The sequence below is a fragment of the Mixophyes fleayi genome, chromosome 9 (genome assembly GCF_038048845.1).
Source record: "Mixophyes fleayi isolate aMixFle1 chromosome 9, aMixFle1.hap1, whole genome shotgun sequence".
Lineage (NCBI taxonomy): Eukaryota > Metazoa > Chordata > Amphibia > Anura > Limnodynastidae > Mixophyes > Mixophyes fleayi.
In genome coordinates this window covers 117,100,268-117,120,631 of record NC_134410.1, presented here as the reverse complement: position 1 = coordinate 117,120,631, position 20,364 = coordinate 117,100,268, and the positions used below count along the sequence as shown (strand labels likewise).

Genomic DNA, 20,364 nt, shown 5'->3' with positions numbered 1-20,364 from the left:
TACTGACTGTTTTTTCATGTAGTACACAAATACTTGATAGCTTATTTGTACACTGAAATTTAAAGTTGATATTTGTGTGTTACATGAAAAAACAGTCAGTATTTAACTTATGTGCAAAACAGAATACTAATTTGCACCCCTTGCATTGTGACATGGTTTTGTCCAGGAGACTGAAATAAGAAGTTTCTCAAGTTAAGATCCTTAATGAATCAGGCCCCTCAAGTGTCCAAAGATTCTTGAACATCTTGCTAAGAGCGTGAGCAGGCGATACATGAAATCATGAACGAAAGTTGTCTTCTATCATAATAACACCAAGGGGTATATTTACTAAACTGCAGGTTTGAAAAAGTGGAGATGTTGCCTATGGCAACCAATCAGATTCTAGCTGTCATTTTGTAGACTGCACTAAATAAATCACTGCTAGAATCTGATTGGTTGCTATAGGCAACATCTCTACTTTTTCAAACCCGCAGCTTAGTAAATCTAGCCCCAAGACCCTAAAATATCTGAGAGTTCCAGAACCATATCAAATGCAATTCTTTCTATTCATACACACATTTTCCTGTTTGTATATCCACCCAAAACCATGGTACTCTTATTCAGGGAATGCTATTGTTTCAGGGTTGACTTTTTGCTGCTCTTCACCCAAATAAATTGCATTTTATAGTGACCCTAAATTGGCGCATGAATCATTTCTTCTCAAATGCATCACACCCAGTTATAGGAGTACCACAGTTCTGCTAATTGCACGGTTTCTATTTTGTAGCCAGCTGCCCCTCTCATACAACGCTATCTTAGGAGAAATGTTTTTATTCTATTTAGAATTCCAAGAGGAAGTAGTATTAGAACATTATGAGATAACTGTAGGAGCGGTGTGAGAGGAGGACGGAGGGGGAGAGTGTATTACTGAGTATCAGAGCCAGTAATACAGGGAGATACAGATCAGGGGGTGGGAATTATTATAAAAGTCCCCGTAAAAGAGGGGGACATAGAGAAACAAGGGTGGCTGGCATTACATGGAAAGCGAGGAGAGAAATACGATGGTGGGTATGATCCAGTGGGAGAGAGAGACTGAAAAGAGTGTCAGCTCTTCACCAGTTATACCCAGGAGTAGATTAAATTCCGACCAAACAATATGGACTGAAAACTACTTGTTTTCGGAGCTGGAGCTGAAGACCCTGGCATCCACACTGCCACCGAACGATAAGACATCAAGACGGGACGTTAATGAGGTCAACGCCGACAAAATGTAAGTTACACAAAATTATGTTGATGGCTTGTTTCATTTCATATGTTAAATTATAGTTTAAAAGAAAGTTTTAAAATGTGTCAAATCTGATTAGTTTCTTTTACATATGTTAGATCACTTTAACATAATGAGCTGAAATAACAATAGATATACATAGTGTTAATATGAGTATTAAAAGGCGAGATATAATAGTGTGTTTATAGTGTTAGGCTGGGTACACCCTACAGTGTTTTCTGCTGATTATCGAGCCAATCACACATTAAGCCCAATATCGCCAAAAGCTCATCGTATCGTTTCATTTGATTTTATAAACGGACTAAAAATCTCGTTCAACGATGGAACGATGTCGTTCCAATCCTGCAGTGTGTACGCACTCAGGACCGGCAGTGTCCATAGATCTCTATGGAGTGTGCAGAGTCACCATCTTTTCGGCCGATGGTTATGACAGATCTGACTGTAAAACATGTATAGTGTATACACAGGAATCGACATACTGATCGGGACTTGGTAAAATCATTAACGCTATCGCATCGGGAGAAATTTTCTGTAGTGTGTACCCAGCTTTAGTCATTAATGCAAAAATCGCAGTACACAACTCAGACACAACATAATATAATGAGGTATCATATACATTAGGGAGAACAGAAAACTTACAGTGAGCAGTCCTTAGCGAGAAATGTGATTTATGCTCAGCTCAGCTACAAGATGCTCTATCGGGTGCATTTGGCTTTTAGGGGGAAACTATGCTACCAGCATCTCTACTCTATAGGTGGAATTAGACATAAGTACACACCGGATGCATTTGTACGCCTAACACAGAAATATTGCTGAATTTTCTGCTGTATGTTATCTTGAGATATGTAACCTGTGAGACAGGATTTTTGCAAATTAATTTTCACGGGTATGTTCAGGACACAAAAATGCATCAAACTCTAAATCAGGCTTTGTATCACTATTAAAAATGTGGGTTTTTTTTTTTTTTTTTTTTCTATTGTCGATTTCACATTCATAACTGTTCATATCCAACAAACGATACAGGGCCCCATTCAACTTTGAACACAAGTTCATTGGAGTGCCGTATCTTGCGTAATATAGCTCTGCGCATGCACCAGATGCGGACGTGCGCCAGTGAACATGATTGTATGCAAATCATGTCCAAAAGCAAGTGACATTTCCGACTGCTTATGACTTGAGGGCGGAACGGGGGTGGGAAGCAGTTGACAGACATTGGCAGTATACAGTAAGGGTGTGCCAAGGTCGTGCTAACGCAGACGCGGCTGATTCAAATTCAGGGTCTCCTTTAAGTAGGTATTTTTTTAGCTGAATCATTTGCACCAGCTATGGGGCTGGTGTAAGTGCCGACTGATAGTGATGACTACACGTATGCGTGCCACTAGACAGCGCAGAATAGGTGTTTGCAATTAACATAAACTATAAGAATGTATTTTATATACAGTTACACCCTGATCTATGTATTTAATGTAAAAAAAATAAATGACAACAATATTTTTTAAAACATATGTTTTTATATATGATTACAGTATTAAGAATTGTTCATTTATTTTATAGAAGTTTTTTGTTGCATGTGTTCTGATGGGACTTTATATTGTACATATGTATGCACATACCCTGGACTGTGTTCTGTCTATATACGGCAAGGAACATATAGCCGGAGTATACTTTAACCATACTTGCCAACCTTTGGCAAACTAATTCCAGGAGATCCCAGGCAGGGGGGTGTTACTGGAGGGCGGGGGAACGAAAATTTGCACCATTTTGGCTCCGCCTCCCACGGCAAAATGCTGTTTTTCCGTGGCAGAGGGGGGGGGGGGGGGGCAAAATGACGCGATTCACTGCGAATTGCGTCATTTTGAGGCGCATGTTGTGATATGCGGGATATTTGCCTGCTCTCCCGGGAGCCCAGGAGACCGGGAGAGTTGGCAAGTATGACTTATACTCCAATGGGAACGTATCTTGAGATCCACTTGGATTTCTATATGGTTGTACGTGCGAGCAAGTTGCGTGTGTTTTTTTCAAACAGCAAGTTGAGTTCACATTGCATTCCTTGACGAATCAGCCCCACAATCTCTGCAGGTTAGTCCTGCTTTGCATCTATATTTTTATAGTGATACAATAATCTTTACTGAAAACTTTTCCCCCTCAGGATCCCTTTAAACCCTGAGAAGAGTCGGTGCCGTCGGCTTGCGGGACGTGTTGCCGCAGTGAGTTTACAGACTGCAATCATCGCCCTGCTAACGTTACTGTGTGAGTCCCACATCTGCCTATCACAGTATAATTATCAGCAGCCTCTGTACCTCACTCAATCAGTGCTGGATCAATGGAACCTACTCCAGTCTTCTACTATAATTAAACATATAATACGGGTGGACTTCTCTTTTAAGATTCTTAGGGGTACATTTACTAAACTGCGGGTTTAAAAAAGTGGAGATGTTGCCTATAGCAACCAATCAGATTCTAGTTATCATTTATTTAGTACATTCTACACAATGACAGCTAGAATCTGATTGGTTGTTATAGGCAACATCTCCCACAGTTTAGTAAATATACCCCTTCATGTCTTCAGTTTCCCTCTCCGTACCCCAATAACTGGCATAGGGAACACTGCAGAAATGTTAGCAAAATAAAATCCCAGAATCCTTAGCTAACCCACTAAGGCTAAACGTCCTGTAGAAATGTCCATTATCAGCACCATGTGACCAGAATGGAATTTTTCACTGCATCCAAAATAATAGGACGTGTTTTTATAACTGTTGTAATGTATTATACAAACGACTATATAATCTGGTAAAATATAATACTGTATCCATTGACACAATCAGAAAATGGCCTCTCAATGACCAGAGTCCCCAAAAATGTTACACCAAGTAATAGTTTTTTTAAGATTTGTACAGCACTGTGGCATATGTTGGTGCTTTGCAAATAAATTTGTAAATATATTGTTTTACTTTAACCAATCTATTTATTGCTCCAGATTTTCAGCTGGGGGTCCTACTGCGCAATGTGGAGGAAGCAGGGGAGCAATGTATGAACCAGAGCAGACAGCAGCAGGAGATCAACGTCTTTCTGCAAAGAAATATATCCTCCTTCATCCGGGAGCGTAACTCTCTGCAGGAACAGACACTGTCCCGGCTACAACACAAAGAGACCCAGCATCAGCAGGAGACGGAGAGGCTGGGGCGGCGGATGCTCCAGTACCAGGAACTATACAGCAATTATAGTACCCTGCAAGACACGTACCGGCAGCTGAGGGATTCCCATTTATTCATCCCCCGGGATAGTGCATTACTGCAGAACTGCCCGAAAAACCTCAGTGGGGCTGATGGTGAGTTTTATACACTCAGATTGGTGTTATTAATAAACACTATGTTCTGCTTTACACACTTTGGCCACAAGGTGTCACCAATATCCACATTCCTGGTAATACACACCTGAAAGGAGGGCTCACATACTAACATCAGCAGGGGCAAACGCAGGATTTGTAGAGGGGGGTTTCCACACCACGCCACCAGTGGGCGTGACCAGCATGCATGGGGGCATGGCTATAATTTTAGACAGTGCTTGGCTGCTCTCCAACTCTTCCTATCACCATAATATACATGGGCAATGCTGCGTGCACTACTGTTAGGTGCACGCAGCTCTCCCTTTTCAAGCAGAGCCGTGTGAAGCGGGGGCAGGGTCCAGCCACCTCAATTATACAGTGCCCCAGGCTTGGAGGGGGGTTTCCAGGCACTAGGAAACCCCCTCGGTTTGCCTATGATCAGGGGCTATATTTACTAAGAATTAAGTTTGGTGGCGGCTTGAGACCGCCACACATCGCCGGCGGTTTAGTGGTCCAAAAAGCCGCATTTACTGTAGGGCGTTTTGAGGCTGCGATTTAAAATGAAAGGATTGAAAAAGCTAAACCGCTGGCAGTTTGGTTAAAGCCGCCATCCAAAAGACAGGACAGGACAGTTTAATACCTGCTTCAGAAAGGCTTGAAAGCTCAAACATGCTGTTTGAACTATTTGCCATTCAGAACCTAAGAGAAAACAGCATTGACATTTAAATTATTTGGACAATCATTTATTGATTAAGGGGGAAAATTAATTTAATGTTAACTTATGGGGAAAAAAAATCATTATATTAAGGGGGCAAAGTTATTTCATTATTATATTATTCGGGCACTATGTAATGCCAAATTGTGCAACATAAACAATTCTATCCACCATTAGCAATCAGTTAATATTATTATATATTCACATTCCCCCCATAGTGTTATAATAGTGTCCCCTTCAAAAGTTCTAAAAAAAAATCCCCCATAAGTTAATATTAAATTCATTTTGCCCCTTAATCAATACATAATGATTGCCCAAATAATTTAAATGTGATTGGTGCTTTCTCTTATGCTCTGAATGGCAAAATAGATCAAACAGCAGCAGTCTGAGCAATCTCGCCACTTACAACCTCCTCTTTCATTTTGGCCGTTTGGACGGCTGTTTTATGGCGGTTTTGAAAACCCCAGTTTAGTAAATCCGGCTGTTTGTATGTTCATCATTGTTAAACTCGGGATGGCGGTTTGTAAAGTGGTGGTTTTGAAAAATGTTAATTCTGTCCGTTTTAATGGCGGTTTGGGCTGTAGCGGATTTGAAACCACCGGATTTACTAAAGCCCAAACCAGCAAAAAACGGCGGTTTGACAAAACGGCCCTTTAGTAAATCTAGCCCCAGGGCTCGCTTACAAACAGGGGTACAGATATTAAGGAAAATATGGAACGAAGGCGGACATATTTCCTCTTTATCCTCCATATTCATTTCTTCTCAGCCGCTTTGCGTGGCTGGGGCATATCCGGAGAAGTCGGCTTGTAAAGAAGGCGCGTGCTTCTCTATGAGCCAGAATCCACCATCACCTCTGCGGGGGTGGGGGGCAGCTCTGAAACATTTTTTAGCAGATTTCAGTAATGACTGAATATTACATAGGCACCATTTTGTTCTGCAGTGGGGCTCTATGTACGTCATAGGAATTCCTCCAATATACCGCAGAATGCTCCCTTATAGGCACACCCCTCTGGCATATCTCCAGTCTCTCCCGATATAGTCAGGTCAGTCCCACTCCGGCAGGTTTGAAAAAGTGGAGATGTTGCCTATAGCAACCAATCAGATTCGAGTTATCATTTATTTAGTACATTCTACACAATGACATCTAGAAACTGATTGGTTGCCATAGGCAACATCTCCACTTTTCCAAACCCACCGGAATCTCGCAGCTTGATACATTTACTCCCCTGGAGTTCAGAAAGTGACCAAGTCCTTCTTATGTATCCAATCATTGAAAGTATCTCTAAACACTATTCATGTACCTCTTCTTCTAAATAGATTGTTAGCTTTTTGGGACACTGTCATAAATTCACAGCATCTATTTATTTCACTGAACAATATTCAGTATTGCTTTCTTTTTTTTTTAATACCATAAAGCCAGTTTATGTTGTTTTGTTCCCTTTTGGTTGCTTTTTTATCATTGAACAGGTGTTTTCGCCAGAGTTAGGGCTTCTGTCAATACATTAAGGCAGGGTTTCCCAAGCCCAGTCCTCAGGGCTCCCCAACAGTGCAGGTTTTCCATATCTCCTTGCTGGAGCACAGGTGGATTCATTACTGACTGACACATTGTAACAGATCCACAGGTGGTCCTAATTATGTCACATGTGTTCTGGAAAACCTGCACTGCTAGGGAGCCCTGAGGACTGGTTTGGGAAACCCTGCATTAAAGGGTTACCGGTAGCCCCTGTCGGTGGTTTTGGCAGGTTTCTACTAGTTACCATGGACAGCGTCAGGGAAAATTCTAATTCATTTAAATAAAGAATTTTTCTTCGCCGAAGTTCAGAGAATTTTTTTTTGTAACTTATGGACAGTGGAAATGGAAGCGCAGTACCAGGTGACAGGTGTGCTGAGGCTCCCTGGGCTGGCTGGCGGAGTGACAAGGGTTCTCTTACCAACCGGTATCACCTGGGAGCTGAGTGTCGCTCCTCTCCGCTTACGGTCCATACACATCGCTGTTCTTATCTGTCTCTTATCTGTTCACTGATTCATTTCTACACTGCTCCTAGCCTAGTCCTTATACCAAGAATCCCTTGTCATGAGACCAGTGAGAGACATGCTAAGTGCCCCCTTGTGGGTGCCCCATTTAGAACTGTCCCCTTGCTAGTAGCCTGCTACGCATCGAAGCCCAACGGATGGCTGCATCACCACACCCATCTGTAGACAGTGAGCCATTGCAGTGGAACGGTGGCTCAGGGGTTAGCACTTCTGCCTCACAACACTGGGGTCATGAGTTCAATTCCCGACCATGGCCTTATCTGTGTGGAGTTTGTATGTTCTCCCTGTGTTTGCGTGGGTTTCCTCCGGGTGCTCCAGTGTCCTCCCACACTCCAAAAACATACTGGTAGGTTAATTGGCTGCTATCAAAATTGACCCTAGTCTGTGTGTGTGTGTGTATGTTAGGGAATTTAGACTGTAAGCTCCAATGGGGCAGGGACTGATGTGAGTGAGCTCTCTGTGCAGCGCTGCAGAATTAGTGGCGCTATATAAATAAATGATGATGATGATGGACCCACTAAGGGCCACTTTATTGGCAATGGCAGGGCCTTAACTAGGGCATACTTGCCAACTCTCCCTGAATGTCAGGGAGACTCCCTGAAATAGGGGTGATCTCCCTCACTCCCTGAAGAGTCTGGCATTCTCCCTGATGCTGAACCAGTACAAGACGTGGTTGGCTTCGCCATCTGTGGCATGATGACACAGTTCAGAAATTGTGTCCTATGTCCATGTATTGATGCCTATGGAGGCGGCCATTTTCATGGAGACCAAGATTTAATCAAAGACTGACAGGTAAGACAACATGACTTCAGAAATGTGAAAGACACTTCAGTCTCGGTTCTCGCTCCCGCAATAGATAAGTGGCGGAGGGCGGGGCTTAATGACGCAAATATCGTGTCATCTTAGCCGAGCGGGGCCAAAATGATGTGATTCGTCACGACCCGCCCCCACTCGCCCACCTCACCCGAGATCTCCCTGAAGACAACGAGGAAAAGTTGACAAGTATGAACTAGGGCTGTACATGAAGGATGACAGCCCAGGATCCAGCGCTGAAGAAGGGGGGGGGGGCGCAGTTTATGAATGTTTTAGGTTTATTTGATTAAAATTGGGGGCTGGGGGGGGGGCGGCAGTTTTCCTTATCACCCAAGACGCTGTAATTTTAGGTTACGGCTCTGGACAGTAGGGTCAGTGCAGTGTATCAGAAATGTCTTGTATGTGTCTGGAGCTTGTTGTCCCTGAACATATCCTTAATCCTTAGCGTTGTCCAACTGCACAATAACATTTATCTTAAACTGTAAATTAAATACACTTTATACTCACTATGTATTCTTAATCTCTTGTCTTTATAAGATAATATTTAATATGAATTAGAAAAATACTATAAAACAACATTATATCCATGATCAGTGAACATACAGTGGTGGATTTTGTAGTGAACCACGTGTGAAATGGTTGCACACATAACATAGTTGCACATGTGACATGACTGTACACGTGACATGATTTCAAGCCAATGCCCAGCAGCAAAGTGTCCACGGAAATGATATTCACATGTTGGCACCTAGGCCACATCCCGTACTACTGTAATAACATCCCGCACTATGTCACAAAGCTACTACGCTACTACGCAGTGTCTCTATGGTCCCTATGACTATAGGCAAGAGGTTGACAAGCTATGGCTCTTCAGATGTTGAATGCTGGGCATACTGGGACTTGTAGTTCTACAACAGCTGGAGAGATAAAGGTTATATATAAGTCAGCTATAGACTTACATTTATTGTTAGTATCATTATTCTTTATTTATATAGATCCAGCATTTTCTGCAGTGCTGTACAATCAGAGAACTTTATTGAAGGACTGGTCCCGATTCCAGCGGGTGGGTATGTTGGGTTAAGGGAGGCGTGTAATGGGCAGCCTAGCGGCAGCCTCCTGTGGGGGAGGCCACGCCTCCTTCACAACATGGCCACGCCCCCTGTCCCGATGACTGGGACAGACATGTTGGGAGATATGGAGTAAACCCACGCGAAAAAGGAGAGACGTTCCACACAGACAGCCCCCTTGGGGGTAAATTTATCAAGCTGCGGGTTTGAAAAAGTGGAGATGTTGCCTATAGCAACCAATCAGATCCTAGTTATCATTTATTTAGCATATTCTACAAAATGACAGCTAGAATCTGATTGGTTGCTATAGGCAACATCTCCACATTTTCAAACCCGCAGCTGGATAAATTTACCCCTTGGAGTTGAACCCATGGGCTCGGAGATTTGAGGCAGCAATGCTATGTGCGTTCATTGGTGTAATGTCCGCTGACGTCAAACTGAACTGGCGGAGAGCTGTGTCTTCGGAATCAGCTGCTGTCGGCATGCCGCTGCCATCGGACATCTGGAGCTTCGGTTTTCAGGTGGGAGGGTCTGGTGTGTTTAAAATGTGTGGACAGATAAAGATCACAGTGTAAAAATAAAGATGTCCAATATTCGTGAGCAACATGCAAAAGTAGCCAGTATTTCCCTTGCATGTCAAAAATAAATCAAAATAAAATAAACGCATTTGCACCTCTTGCAGGGCAACATAGTTTGTCCAGGAGCAAATTTGCTTTTTTTTTTTTTGCTTTGCTCCTACCCCGAAATTAAGTCCATTGTTTTAAAAAAAAAAAACACCTCACTTTTGGATTTGCAAGTAAAATTTGGCACATAATTGTATCTACCTCACATTGGACATGAAACACCCTGGTACGTCTGTGACCGGCTACCACCACCCATCGTACTGTGCGAAAATATGTACAACCCACAATCACTGCCACCTTGTCAAGTTAATTTATGTGTCTCCAAAGCCAACAGCACACAAATAGGTGCATTGTGTCACAGAGCAGGAACTAACAACTTTTACAATACTTTTTTTCTCACATCTGTAATTATTTCCAAAGCTTTTTTCTGCTGCGGGATAGGGGGGGGGGGCAGATTGAGTACAGACAGAACTGAAAATAGGATACAAGAGAAGGTATTTGAAAACAAATGAGCAGATGACCACAAGTTATGTACTTGATGAGTACATCAAGTACATAACTCAGTGCAGCACGGTGGCCTAGTGGTTAGCACTTCTGCCTCACAGCACTGGGGTCATGAGTTCAATTCCCGACCATGGCCTTATCTGTGAGGAGTTTATGTTCTCTCCATGTTTGCATGGGTTTCCTCCGGGTGCTCTGGTTTCCAAAATCATACTAGTAGGTTAATTGGCTGCTATCAATGTCTGTGTGTGTTAGGGAATTTAGACTGTAAGCCCCAATGGGGCAGGGACTGATGTGAATGAGTTCTCTGTACAGCGCTGCGGAATCAGTGGCGCTATATAAATAAATGGTGATGATGATATTTTAAAATTCTACTAATTTTTGGCATTCACGCCATGAAAATCATGTTGTGATATAGAAGGATGCAAACTTTTACCAACATTGGGCCTGAGGCTTAAGTTAGGAGCAAAACAAAAAAACAGAAGTGAATTTGCTCCCGGACAAATCATGTTACAATGCAAGGGGTGCGATTTTTTTTTTTTTATTTATACAAGAAAAATATTGGCTCCTTGTTCATATAGCACACAAATACTTGATAGCTTTATTTTTACAATGGAATTTAAAGTTGATCTAGGACATGCCCTGTCCCCACATTTTAAATATATTTCCACCTGCAATGCAACATGGTTTTGCCAAGGTGCAAATTTGCTCCTTTTTTTTTTGCTTTGCTCCTAACTCAGCATCAGGCCCGTTGTGAGGTCCTCCATATTCATGGTCTTCAAGGATTATATCGGGTACTGCTTCCACCTAGCGGGTAGTCTTGTAGTATTACTTAGACGGATCAACAGAGATATCCTCAGGGCCGGATTAACCTGAGGTCTAACTGGGCTAGAGCCCAGGGGCCTCGGGCATCTGGGGGCCCCGTCGGCATTTATCGGGTCGGGGGCGTTCCTGCCCCTTTCTCCGACTGTCAGCTTGAGAATGGCAGGCAGCTAACAGCAAATGTTATGCTGTTAGCTGCCTGCTCTCACTGTAGTCTTTACGCGGCGCGCAGTGATCTCCTTACTGAGGAGATCTTGTGAGAGTGAGACTCACTCTAACAAGATCTCCTCAGTAAGGAGATTACTCTGCGCTGTGGGAGCACTACAGGGAGTGCCAGAGACACAGAAGCAGGTTAGCGCTCGGAGGGGGGGGTGTATGGGCTCGCGGTGTAATGGAGGCCTCCATTCCCTTAATCCGGCCCTGGATATCTTACATTCGTCATTGTGGTGAGTTCCCAAAAAACAAAGCATGATCACAGGGTCCTGTCACTTAATGGGGATGGCTCCTCGCCACTAACGTTTGATCTTTGGGCAAACCACAGATATGTGAAGTCGGGACTCCTGAGATCCATCGCACCACAGGTATGAGAGAGAAGTAGGTGTGAAGACACCAATGACTGGTCTGTGTAGCGCCGCCACAAATGACTGGCTCAGAAGACGGTGTGCTACCAGTAAACATCAGACGGCAACGACAGTAAAACAGGAGCGTGTAAACACCAACAAAAACATTGGAGGACAAATACCATCAACACAACTGAGAAAACACAGCGGCAGGGGTGGTCGGACAGCAAGCGCCACTTGGCACAGAAAGAAGGCACCAACAGGAGCAGACAAAGGACATTTACTGGCAGGAATGGCAGCTGGGCAAAATGTTGAGTAAACACAAAGACCTCTGGAGGTTCGACTGACGTTCCCGCTACGACACGTTCTGCCTGTGGAATCGCAAGTTTATTTTGTGAAGGTGAGAGAGGTTTCGCTGAACAACGAGAGACCAAAGGCAGGCTGGGGAACTTCTGGCTAGAGGTTGTGTCGGATACGCTCGCAAAGTGTTTGTCTTGGCTCCACCAAGCTCACCTCTAACCAGGTCATACTTCTCTCCCAAACCTCAGGCACCTGGCGAGCGCTGCCAGCTGCCATTCCCAATAGCCTGGCTGCCGGCGTACGCTCCACTTGAGAGAGACGACCACCCTCTCTCTCTCTCCCGAAACACAAGGCCTCGGCTGTCTTTGAAAATTATAGAGTTAATTTGAGCAACAGAAATCAAACAGCCGCAAAATTACAGATATTAGGGCTGACACCCGCAGGAAAACTAGTCATCACTTTGCAGAAATAGACCCATCAAAGGGAAACCTGTGAGATAACACAGACCGAGCAGTGTCTGCAAGCTGCGGGTGGGAAAATAGAGAAAACACCTTCTGCACCAGGGGAAAAAAGGAGGTTTAACCTCTGTGCTCCCAGGACGTAGAGAACGGATGATTACTAAACGTTTAAAATAATCACAAAACATTATAGATCACATTTGTATTTAATAACTGTAGAGTTAGACATTTGGTAGCACGTATTGGAAAAGCAAGTCCGTGTTTACTGTACAGTACAGTATCTGTCTGTGTGTCTGTGAACAATAAAGATTTGTTGAACTGACCCACACTCCTTGGTCCTGACATGTGCGCTGACATTTTGCGGTGGACCTCAGACATCTATTGTGGTCACCTTAACCTCTCTGGTATCCATCTGCATACAGTTGGTGATTTACATTTGCGTCATTCGTCCTCTAGTATACAGAATTTGTGTAGGAAGGTATATATGCCACTGAAGATATTTTTAAACGTGCCCAGGGACATTCCCGATGGAAAATTCGGGATTATTTAGACCGCTTCCCTGGCCATGCCCCTTTCAAGCCCCAGAGGTGGGACAAAAATTTGGGCCGTGGTCAAAATTTCTTCTAACGCATCTGTACGGCTTCATATTCAGCACTAGCCAATCTCCGGCAGATATATAATTGTGGAAGGTGTAAATTAAAATATGCCAGTTTAGTTTAAATCATCCTCTCTATAAGGCCAGCCTCACCGCAATACTAAGTTCGACCAGCGATGCAACCTTTGGTATAAAACGAGTTGACTGTACGTTTCTCCTAATTAAACATGTGTCCACGCCAAATGTACTTTGGAGCAGAGAGTAACCAAAACCTGGCAACCGCACCAATTTCTGGGCCTTCCTGAAAATGTCAATCACGAGTTTTCGACAGCAATCGGCTAAGAAAGGTTTAATAAAATAAGGGGGTGTTTTAATGGCCTAGAGTGTGCCGATCACATTCTGCATCTACAGCACTGATTCCTCATCGTTTAAGACCTCTCCCGGCGATTGAAATTTTACATAAAGGGCTTGCTTAATCGTCCCCTCCGGTGAGACCAGATTTTTTTATTTTTTTTAATTCAGATGGATATTCAAGGATTGTAACAGTTGGACCAATTTAATAGCATTTCCTGCAAACTGACTGTACCCTATATCAAACGTTGCATCAGTACTTTGAGAACATACAAAGATATTTCTTGCAATAATACAGAATTAGTGAATCCTAGTCTTATAGCTCGTCTCCTCTAAAACATAGCCACCAACTGCCCCATTCTTGGGGGGACACTCCTGATTTTCACGGAAGGCAGAAAAGGGTCCTTATACCGCAAGGCATTTGAAGTCCCAGAATGCCACAAGTGCATGACCACTGGGGGTGTGGATAGTGATGAAGGTTGAACAAAGACTAAAGGGCAAATGTATCAAGCTGAGAGTTCCGGTGGGTTTGAAAAGTGGAGATGTTGCCTATAGCAACCAATCAGATTCTAGATTAGCAACAGATTCTAGTTATCATGTATTTAGTACATTTTACAAAATGACAGCTAGAATCTGATTGGTCGCTATAGCCACCATCTCTACTTTTCAAACCCGCTGATAACTCTCAGCTTGATACATTTACCCTTAAATGTGTTCCATTTTTCCTTTAAATAAAATAATTGGAAGTATTTTCAAGTTCTAGACCTTCACAAAATTGTTTGGAAAGGTTATATTTCCTTTAATTTATCTGAGGATCTAAGCTCTGTTTAATAAGTGACCATGTCAGAGAACTATGTTGCATACTGCTACTGCCATATTCTCAATAAGAACACATTTGGGCCACACCTCTGATTCTCCTTGACCACGCCCTGAATTCGTATTGTTCAGAACTTTATTTGCCTTGGCCACGGCAAAATTTTTTGGGCTTAGGCTGCATTAACAAAAAAGATTTGTGTCAAACCCAGCCAATAAGAATGAATCTCCACCCATAATGTATCTCCAATCCTTCCAACCTCATCCACATCTCTTACCCCTTTTCTTGTGCATTCTGGAATGCTACAATTTTCACCTCCTTGCCGTTACTGAAAAAGCTCTTTCATACGGGATCTCTGCCTCAAACACATTCCTAGTTGTGAAGGCCAAAGTTTGTAGAGCAGGTCTATTCTACCATCTGCACATTCCAAGCCATACCACTTGAACCTCATTACTCATATCCCTCCTTCTTAAACATCGTCGCTTCTCTGAGCTCCAATTTTGTGTTGCTGTCGGTTGGCCCAATCTCTTGCTTCCTTGACAGTTTTGCAATCTGGCTTACTCACTTCCTATATATTAGCCTACCTGGCATCTTCCACCCATTGCGATGGACACATCTTGGACCTCAAAGTCCTGCTTTGATACGGCTGTTTCTTTCTAAAATAAAGCACTCTTACCTAAAGCCTAGAGAGAACAGCTGCAGCCACAACACACAGACTCTGGCTATCCAAACCCCCAGCCCTGACACTCCAGACAGATCTGCTACTTCCGACAGTGCTCCCACATCGCTAAATGCCATGGAGGAAATCTCGCTCCAACGCTGCCTTCCTTGACTAATGTATCCTGTTCTCTTACAACAAGCAAACCTAGTTTAAGTCTCTAATATCCCCACAGTCAATCTTCCCCTGATGCCTGTTTACTTCCTTCAACTTGCTCCTCTGTCCACCCTATCACTGTCTCCATCACAGACCTTGACTTTCCCAACTACTTCAAAAGCAAATCCAGCCCCATTCGACAGGACATCTCCTCAAGCCAGATCTTACATGTCATACTCAACTTCTTCTCCAATCTCCACTCCACCCTCAGTTCATTCTCCTCCAATATTGAGGGCGTGATCTATGCAATCCTCTCCTACTCATTCCTCAACCTCCCCCACAGACTTTATTTCCTCTCAACTTCTCCGCTTCCACATTCCCAATTCTCGTCCGTACATAGCTCACCTCTTCAACTTGGCTGATTCCACTGGTACATTCCCTTCCTCTTCTAAACCCACACTCAACTCACTAATCCTCAAGAAACCATCATTCAACCCGGCCTCTCTCTTCAACTACCACCCCAGATCTATGCTCTCCTCCAGCGACTAGTGTACAACCGACTTACACACTTTCCCTCCTCTCACTCCCTTCTCGACCTTCTGCAATTAGGTTTCCGACCTCAACCTTCACCGATACTGCTCTAACTAAAGCAACCAACACAGCTAAGTTGAAGGGCCACTTCTCCATGTTCATCTTCTTATACATCTCTGCTGTGTTGACAACGCTGATCACAAACATAAGCTGCTAAGGCAGCTGACACTCAGAGTTAAGCCATGTTAGCACTCCAGCGGGTAGTCATTTGTAAACCAGGTCATATACAATAGCAGAAAAACCAACATAAGCTTATTTAGGAAACAGGAGCAAAGAACAAGATACTCAGGCAAGGCTTATTCTGTGCGGTGCCTCTTAATCAAGAAGGATGTTTTTGATGTAATAGTGGCCATCTTGGTTAAGGGGAAGTTCATGCGCAAGTAGTGCCCTCTAGTGGCTGAAGGTAGAAATGTCAGATAATAATTCAATTAACACTCCAAGTTCCACTCGCTCCTCTTTTCTCAGCATTACGCTCCAGAGTGTAAGCTTTGACCAACAATTCCCTTCCAACCATTTGTTCTCAAGTCTGCACCAATTCATCAACCTTGTTTGTCCCTGTTCTGTTCTTCCTGCATTCTTAGTTTTCACTACTGTTGCAAAGTATTAAATATGAAAATATAACTTTTTAGGTTTTCAGCCCTTACAAATCTTTTGCTCTTACATTCATCAATCCCTTGATCGTCCCCTTAAATGGTTTGATGCCTTAAGAAATTGATATGCTCTTTGCCAATCTGCCAAACCCACTGGACTTGTGTGGACTTCAGAACAAGACCAGTGGGAGTCTGGTCCTGAGGGAGAATCAAACTTCAGTCTTCACTGCGGGTGGGACAGTCAGGCGTAGCCACAGGTCAGGGGTCACAAGCATGGACAATCTTCAAAAACAGATGAAGTTAATGTATAGACATGCCTGATTATGAGCCTGTCTTTCTGAAGGATCGGTCTTGGGCATTGCTCTCCTTTTGGCTCCACACAAACAATTTGCATGTGGCCAGCATTAACCTCTTCATGAACAAGGCCACATTTCACAGTTCTGTCACCAAGACAGCGTTACCAGCTTTGTGTATCCTAGTAAGTTTCACATTTGCTTTTATTTTTGGAAACTTAGGGCTGTTGGTTATATGTACGTGTAGTAGGGTATCATCATCATCATCATCTTAATCATTTATTTATATAGCGCCACTAATTCCGCAGCGCTGTACAGAGAATTCATTCACATCAGTCCCTGCTCCATTGGAGCTTACAGTCTAAATTCCCTAATATAGACACACACTCACACACACAGACACAGACAGACAGAGAGGGAGACTAGGGTCAATTTTTATAGCAGGGTATAGAAGGAAACCATGCAAATGACCAAATAAAGTATTATTCTCATAGTTATAACTGCGTAAAGTTACACTTTAAATAAATCAGCTTATTTTCCTCCAGCATAGATATACTACATATGTAAACTTTATGTACTGTATGATGCAATTATAAGGGTGGCCAACACTTCTCCCCTTACATCTGTGACCTGGTCTCGAGGTACATACCTACCTGACCACTCCGCTCCACCTCTGACCTCCGCCTCAATTCACCTCTCATTACCTCATCCCATGCTCACCTCCAAGACTTCTGCCGTGCTGCCCCTAATCTTCGGAACTCCCAACCCCGTCTGACCCGACTCTTCTCCAACCTTCATTCCTTATCACTCAAAACTCACCTTTTCAAGCATTGCTCTCCTACCACCTCCTGACCATTATATCCATCACCTCCTCTTCCTTGTCTGCTATCTAAATTTTTCTCCCAGTTGATCCTACTGTCTCTCACCACCCCTCCCTCTAGAATGTAAGCTCTCGCGGGGAGGGTCCTCTCTACCTATTGTCTGCCTTCTATCCCTTGTACGTCCTGTCACGTCTTTTGCTACACTCCACGTGAGTCCCCATAGCATTACTCACAATCAACTGTGCTACTGACATGTATTACCTCATCTATTTGTTACTTGCTTCTGTATCCGGCGCTACGGAATCTGTGGCGCCTTATAAATAATAATAATAATAATAATAATAATAATATAACTTTGTACTTTTTTAAATTATTTTAAAAAAGGGAGACTGTCTTCCCTATTGCCGGCATTGGAAATTAAGTTTGCCTTAGATGCAACAGCAGATCACATGTCGGTCAATGTTAGGTTCAGGTTACACTGGCTAGCAGGTAGGTAACTTACTATATAAATGTTACAATAACACGGACATTCAATGCTACTCTTAATAGACACATCTAGACTACTGTGCAGCGTATACAGAGAAAGTGGGAATTTTGGTTAAGTTTTATACTGTAACATTCCAGCACAGAGTAACATTATATTATATATAAAGCACAGTAGAGCGCTATTTAGCCACACCTATTTTCTACCCACTCCCGAATAAACGCGCTCTAGCGCTGCCTGGCCGGCCAGCGCTTAGAACATAGCAGAGCCTTTGGTGCCAGTGGTGTCTGTGGCAGTTACAATGGGGACTATCCTGTTCCACTCCATTCCTGCTGGAAGTGAAGAGGACATGTCACCACTAAACTCGTGGATGAGAGTCGTGGAAGGAATGCCCCTTTTGGACCTTGGTGTTTCATCCCACTCAGGGGCTGTTTTTTTTCCTAAAACCCCATTTATTATATATCTCTTCTACTTCCTCATAGAGTGCAGCAGAGACAGTCTGTATGATTACAGATGCGTTTACAGCTGATGTACTTTATTTGGCAGTTCAAGAATCATTATCATCATCATTTATTCATATGGGGGCACTAACTCCGCAGCGCTGTACAGAGAATATCTGTCATTCACATCAGGAATAAAACCAAATGTTGTTTAAGAAGCAGAATCTAGGCTTGGAACATAATAAGTATCCACCGGAATCTTAGGAACTTCTGAGAGTTCCAACTGAAATGTAATATATCCCACTGAAGGAGGCGATCTTCTGCCTGTTGAACCTTTACACTGTTCTATCTTGTGTGGCTAAGTCTACCTGTGACAGTAACAATGCAATCATTGCTTTATTCATCTTGGCTACAATAAAAGGTAGTCCACTTTTAAGTTCCTATCATTAGCCACATGCCAGTGTCTGAACCTAATTACGTTACTTCTATATCTTCCACAGAGAGAGTTTATTCCTGTAAAGATGTCAAATTACAACAACTGGCTTTTCACCTGTCAGTTTTCATCCCTTTACCTGGGCTTGATCTGGTATTCCTTCTTCTTGCTGATCTTGTGGGATCTCACCTACTCCATTTATGGCTCCCTATTATCAGTCCTGGGAGTAAATTTATCAAGCTGCGTGTTTGAAAAAAATGGAGATGTTGCCTATAGCAACCAATCAGATTCTATTTATCATTTATTCAGTACATTCTACAAAATAACAGCTAGAATCTGATTGGTTGCTATAGGCAACATCTCCAACTTGATAAATCCCTCCCCCCTGGGCTTGACTCCAAGCATCGGTTTGTTCTGAAACATCTTTGCAGAGATGTTTGAACACTTCAGTCTGTTCTTTGCATCTATCAGGTCAATGTGTTCTTCTACACTATGCCACTGACCATCAAGTAAAAGACCATCCAATGATCTTTATATATCTTGCAATTATCTCATCTTTCAGTCATACCCCACATTGGGGGATGTTGCTCTCTCTACGTGGTTCTCTTTTCCATGATTAACCACCTGCCCAGGTGCTTATATAACATCTTCAAGACTCCTCCATGCTGATGGTGTGTTGACTTCTCTTCCTAGTCCTTTGGCACTTGTGGATATATGCTGCTGGTAGGGCCAACTTCTACTCTGTCATCACTCTCATTTAGCATGTGACAAATTCTGCTTGTGTCTGATTATTTTTATGCCTTTCTGTGGAGGGACTCCCACCTCCACCATGACCACTACCCAACCACTCTCTTTCCTTCTCTACTATCATATGTCCAACTGCCTCCCCACCGTATCTTCATGTAGGTCCCAGTGCTACCTGAAGCTTAATATGTCCAAAACTGAGCTCACTAACTTCCTTCCTTCTACTGTCACCACCCAACTCAAACCTCCCCCCACTTGTAATATCACTTTCATTTCAGTCCCCCAAGAATACTGCCTTGCATCCAGTCCCTCTCATTGTCCACTGTCTACTTGACCAAGAAAGACGAAACTGAAGCCTCTTAGATCCTGAAATAAATCCATTATGGATAACTGAAGGCTTGTTTATGGAGAGGGGAATGTTATGATGAAAAGAGATGAAGCATTGCTCAGATAGAAGGCAGGTCGACATTTGGTGGTGTAGTCTGAGGGTCTTTTGTCTACAGTGATTTTCCTCCTGAACAGAAGGCGATCTCACTCTTTATAGTTTGTTATCGAAAAGAAAGCTGTACTCTCCCTTACGTGATCACCACCATAAAGATAAATAACTGTTTGTCTGGCATTCTGTAACATATCATTAATAACAACCTGTTCATAGTGTTTAATTGTCAGAATTACTCTGTGGAATTGATGATACCTGCCAGCAGTTGGCGCTACTGAGTACTGAGGCGCGGAGTCTAACACGCCCCTGGAGGTATGGACTTCGCTGCAAGGGACGTGCAGGTCGCGGCCCTCAGTATCAGTCAGCTGGCGAGGTAACAATTGAGGCAGCGGTGACAGCCCACCAGGATGCAGGATGGAAGAGTAGTCAACAAGCTGGGTCACAACCAGAGGAACGGATCTAGCCAAATCAGA

At 43.2% G+C, this 20,364-nt stretch overlaps 1 pseudogene; it reads left to right on the top strand.

Annotated features, from left to right (window-relative positions):
- Window positions 1-928: 928 nt before the first annotated feature.
- LOC142101873 (GPI-anchor transamidase component PIGU-like) lies at window positions 929-19,827 on the top strand (annotated as a pseudogene).
- Window positions 19,828-20,364: the final 537 nt, after the last annotated feature.